This window comes from Eurytemora carolleeae, unplaced genomic scaffold (assembly GCF_000591075.1).
Source record: "Eurytemora carolleeae unplaced genomic scaffold, Eaff_2.0 scaffold402, whole genome shotgun sequence".
NCBI classification, from domain to species: Eukaryota; Metazoa; Arthropoda; class Copepoda; order Calanoida; family Temoridae; genus Eurytemora; species Eurytemora carolleeae.
Window position 1 is genome coordinate 188,796 of NW_019396300.1, and position 6,000 is coordinate 194,795.

The following is a 6,000-nucleotide window of genomic DNA, read 5'->3' on the forward strand; positions in this document are numbered from 1 at the left end:
GGGGTTATATCCTTCATGTTTTTTGCATGGTGCATGGAAAGGGAAGAATTTTGAATAGAAATACTGAAGAAACCAAATATAAAAACTTTTAGATTTTTTCAATCAAGGCTTGAAGAAATAAATTCTCACTATGAATGATTATGACAATTTTTTCCAATTTGAGATGAAAGATGAAAGAACCCTGATTGCATACTTACTACACCCTTAAAAAATCCCTTCAAATTTTTTTCAAAGGAATTGAGTCCTTGCCACAAACTAAGTTTTTAACCTCGCTTTAATTTTATTATTTTTATTTGTATTATCCCAAATTACAATTGTGTGCCTTTTTTGCACGGCTCGCGAAAAAAATCATTTAATAAAATCTACCGTGCACAATGAAATTCTTGCACAATTGTATGTGGCTTTCAAATACATAAATGATAACATTGATCTTAATTCTTTTATTGTGTGATTATTCATATCTATATGTTTACTGCAAGTGCACCAAGAATAAAAGGAATCCTTCATATCAATTGGTTATGCATTGTAGGGTTACACTGGATCGAATCTTTATCTTGTATCAAAGGGTTACTTTGTATTGGATTTGCGGGGTGACCCAACAAAGTATGCATTTACACAAACAGCGAATCATGAAGGTTAAAAGTCTTAATTTCAGCTTCAAGTAATCTACTGATGAAAAATGTGTATTTAATCCCGACATACAATCAAATTAATTGGTTTAGGATTGGAAATTTCTTAGACAACCTGTATTATGGAAGGGGAGTAACTCAATCAAAATCAATGTTATCTTAGATATTCCAGATACAATATAAATCAATAATTAATTACCAACATGCATGTTCTCAGTTTCAAGAATGATTCTACCAGATAGTTTCTAAGATTCAGCTAAACTAAAGATAATTTGCTTGTACACTATAAGTAAGTAATGCGGAAAACTAAGTTTTTGAATTTTGTAAAAGTTTAGTCTATTCACTTAGCCGATTCTCAGATTCAGTGTTCCTTTGGGTCTTAACAGACAAAGAAAATGAAAACGAAACTTCTGCTTTTCTAAGTTTATTATTGATTTCTACGTAAAATAAAGTTATAGACACAGATATATACTTGTTGAGATATTTTTTTACAGATGAGTATTTAAAAATTATTCAATGTAAATACATGACTAGAAGATAACTACAAAATTCGTCAAATAATGTTATTTAATTTTATTTTTTACAGTTTTGCCGAAATAAGGATTTTCACACAAAAATGTTGGTGAAGATTTTAGGGCATGAAATTTAGGGTTTAAATATTGGGGATTTAGGGCTATAATCACGGGCAGTCGTAGTACATTTAAATTTCCGAGCAGGGTCAACCATTCCGGTCCCAGTTTGTACTGTACCTAGCTATGCATGGACTGGACAATCCGGTACAACAAGGTTGACGTGGTCAGTCGTCATGCTTCATATAGGCTGAAAATAATGTTACTAAAGGGGCAGATTTGCGTGTACTACATTGCACAAACATAAGATATTTTTTTTACAAAAAGAATTCGATCTTCGTCGTCGATTTGGGCAAAGAAACATTTGTCCGTAATCTTAACCGACATTAATACCCCTTCCTGAATATTGTAAAGTGAAATTCAGGGTTTAATATGTATTGTGATTTTGTATCGTATATAATGCTAAATTTTCCTCATAGATACAATTAAAGATGTATTTCAAAATTACGTTTATGTTCTGTCATCTCCTCATACTCTGTGGACTGGTCCATTACTAAGTCTACTACAGTTTACAGATAAAAGATGAAACATTCTGTCTTGCCGTATCAGCAACCTTTCTTTTATATTCCACAAAATATATTTGCTTTTTTATATAATAAAGGTTAGGGTGAAAAAATCAAAACTGCATCCGTCATTATACAATGAGTACCAAGATTTAAAAATTTTGCCCTAGTTTCTGTTTTGTAGCTCATTATCTAGAAGGGTGTTACAATAAACATGGGAAATGAAGAGACGACTTAAAAATAGTTTTATTATTATTCAGATAGTTGTGTGTCTTTAAATTCACAGAGATGTAAAAAATTGTCCAGATTTCAATATATTAAAAATATAAAATCTTCATCCATTTAAAATATACAAAGAAAATTTAGAAAAATCATAAGACGTACAAAATCAAAACGTTTCCATGCTTATTTGGACAACTATTTTACTATCTTACCTTATAATTTTTACAATTGCTTATTAGAAATAGACATCTTCAATCTAAAGTACAAAATGTATATATTGAATTTAATGCCCCTTTGTCAAGTATAAGAAGAATGATATTACATCCTTCCCCTTCTAACCTTTAAGAAAGGGTTTGGTGCTTTAGTGGTATGAATGAATGATGGTCTGTAGCTGAAAGAACGGAAAAGACAAGGAAGAGGAGTGGGGGAGGGAAAGGGGAAGGGGGAAAGGGAGAATAGGGGGGGGGGAGAATAGAGGAGAAAGGGTAGGACTGTAAGATTTATTATTTATTCCTTCCTGCTCGGTCAAACGCTTAATAGTGATATATTCTCTTTAAGAAGTATGAGAATCCAGACTTTCTATTATTTGGTAAATTAACAAATTTTTTTTCTGTATTCACGAAGATAACCTTTGACTCTTTAAGGTGGTCAATAATGGGGATGATATCGTCGGTTTTCTAGCTTATACATTTTTTAAAGATAAACTACAATTATAGATGGTTAGTTTTCAAAGAAAATCACGTCTTTCTCATTTAATATTGATCAGACACATCTAATGGAATCGTTGTAAATCGGACATGTCACTTTATAAATGATGGGTCACTTTAAATTATGTCTATCTATTATTATCAAAGTTCGGGGTGTCAAATTAACGATTTCGTTCCATTTTACGCAATCAAAGAAACAGTGTTAGTTAGAGCTAGTTTGGGAACCAACTTTTCCCTGAAAACTAAACTTTCTCTATATAAGTCGCCTTACTCAACTTTCAACAAGAACATACTGGTTGTGCTACTGGTGGTTCTCAATAAAAATTTGAGGCAAATTGGTTAAATGTTCATGAATTTGAATATTTATCGGACAAACGAATGAAAGCGTCTTTTTTTTATCAATTTAAAAAAATGTTTTTGTTTTGTAGAACACTCTAGACTGATAAAATTTCATTAAAAAGTTAAGTAATGAAAAACAAAACAACAAACCAAGTCAAATAACAAATGGTTTAAATACTCAACTTCTTTAAAAAGTAAAAAGGGAACAATATCTGTTTAAATAGAATATTCTGTAAAGTCAAATTGTTGCATGAACCGAACCAGTACAGTACAGTACAGTACAGTACAGTACAGTACAGTACAGTACAGTACAGTACAGTACCGGATTAAGGAAAAGTTTATATGTAATACACACGCTTTTACTCGTACCAACACGTAAAGTGAACCCAGTCTTGAGTGGACCCAGCTCGTTTTATGCAACACTTGTAGATTCCTCCTTTTAGGAAAACAATTCTAATGGCCTAGATCACTACGATCCATGTACAAGATATCTCTCGATGAAAATGAGCCCTCTGCGTCTTTCACAACACTTCAGATAGCAATAAAGTTGATGTTCACATCAATGCAACCCATATTACTAAACTGGTCTTTTGTGTGAATATTATTTCCAAGAACAAAAAAAATAGGATTATAAGTTTTAAAAGCATATCATGTGAAGTGTTTTTTTTTGTCCTAACTCGGTCAATTTTTAATTTTTTTTTTAAATGGATGAGAACTAGATGTTTAAGACGATTTCAGCAATATCCATGTAGACATGCTTTTTAAAGTTTTTATCCCACCCCCCTCTTTTATTATCATTAAACCCCATTTACGATACATCCTAGATACATCCTAGATACTAGATACTAGATGGTTTAAATTTAAGCCGCGGCTCAAATTTTGGTGGTTTCACTTAAATTGGTATTAAATTTTTCAATTGAAACTGGTTTTTGGGGGGATTTGAGACGCGGCTTAAATTCATAAAATTCGGACACTGGTCCTCTTTACAAAACTGAACACCCCAAACATTTTTCATATTTTCAATTTCAGCTGAAACATTCCGGTATGATAAAGACGACATGATCGAGCTATCTAGTCTAATTGATCTAGGCTAAAAACTTTCACCCTTTCCATGTATTTTATGTAATGTCTCTTTTAAAATGACAAAACTGATTTTAAAGAGCTATGCCAATTTATCTGCTTTGTATTCTTAACTGTTCAAGAAATAAATGTTTTGCTCTTGTTTTTGTTCATATCAACGTTAACATCAGAAACAATAAATCTTATGAAAGAACATAATTTTTATTCAAAATAATTATCTTGTCACATTCCAGATAATCTTAACTGGAATTTTTAACGTTATAATTATCAGATCAAGACATGTATTAATTAACACAACTTAAGGTGGACTGTTGATAAAAATAATAAACCTCTGATATTTCAAACTTTGATTATATGTATTCGTGTTTTGAAATATTACGGTATTACAACATAAAATTAAATTAAAGAGATTAATTAGTAAGTTTTAATGAAAGATTTTTTCTAAATTCTTTAATTTGACCCCTAGGAAAACATATAAGATGCTATAGAAAATTATTATAACAAAAAATCCCCCCCTCTTCTGAAGTAGACTAAACAATACATCAAAAACTATACCTCTGCACGTTTTATTGATAAAAAGTATAATAATAAAAAGAAAGTTATAAAATAATTATGATAATGCAAATATGCTAAGTTTTCTTGAGAAAAAGGGGGGAGGAGGAGAGCTAATTGCTTTATTTATCAAAGTCAAATAGTTGTTTAATAGCTTTTAATGCATGGTTGGGGAATTTTGACATTGTAGAAGCGGGAAAGCAGGGGAACGGGGAGGAGGGGTGTTAAAGTTGAGCACAAATACAAGTGGCAATTTATTTTTAAAAAATGTGTTTGCATTCTTTAAATAGATAAAATAATTTAAAGAAATCGTTTACAACTGTTTTCTATTCACTAGTTAAATCCATCAACTTTTTAATATTTAATAATTAGTTCAGGTGTTCACCATAAACCTCCTAACCCCACTCTCATTTCATGTCGTCTTTACAAGCCCAAATCCAAACCAAACAATTTCTCCAACTCTACTTCTCTACCCAGACAAAGGAAAATTGAAACAGTAAAACATTTTATTAAATGAAAGATCAAATCCATAAATAGCTTTGCAATCAATAGTTAATTCCACTCAAAAACCCGGGTGTATATATACATATGTTTTAATCTATTCCATCAAACCCTCAAACCCTAATCACTCCGTCACGAAAAGCTAGTAAGATATATTTTAAATATTCATCAAAATTCATACATTGTCATTGTCATTTTTTACTTTACCTGTTTTTTATTACAGGTTTGAAATAAATCTATTTACTGATTATTGCAACTACTGTGTCCGCCTTAAGGAGCCTAACCAACAAACCAATTAACCAACTTACCAACCAACCAATGAACGAACTAACCAATGAACCAACTAACCAATGAACCAACTAGCCAATTAACCAACTAGCCAACCTAACATCTAATTGTCATATCGACTTTCTCACCTACGTTTCAACAACAGGATGTTTACCAGTTTACTTAACGGCGCGGTAGTTGGTGAAATCAAAAAAAAATCTAAATTATCACAAAACATATAACTCAAAAAAAATGTATAAATAAACAAGTAATTGATATGCAAAGTAGTTTAATTTTATTTAAGTCGCGAAAACTAGATGAAAAAAGTTTTTACATTGATTCAGATATTAGGAAAAGTGTTTTTTATTATTATATTAGGAAAAGTGTTTTTCAAATCATGTCAAAATTTAAGACATGCTGCGATAATCAGAAAATTACAAAACTTTCGATTTTTTACGTTTTATTCCAACTGTAATATCTAAGCGATTTAAATGGTAGAATAATTTTGTATGCATTTTCAATATATCTACACAACAAAAGCTTTATAAAATAAATTAGGAGAGATGAAAAT

General features: G+C 30.8%; 1 protein-coding gene across 2 annotated transcripts in view; it reads left to right on the forward strand.

Moving 5' to 3' along the window:
* LOC111700484 (stomatin-4) overlaps positions 1-6,000 on the forward strand; it is a 29,196-nt gene that overhangs the window by 9,335 nt on the left and 13,861 nt on the right. The gene's annotated exons all lie outside the window — the stretch shown is intronic.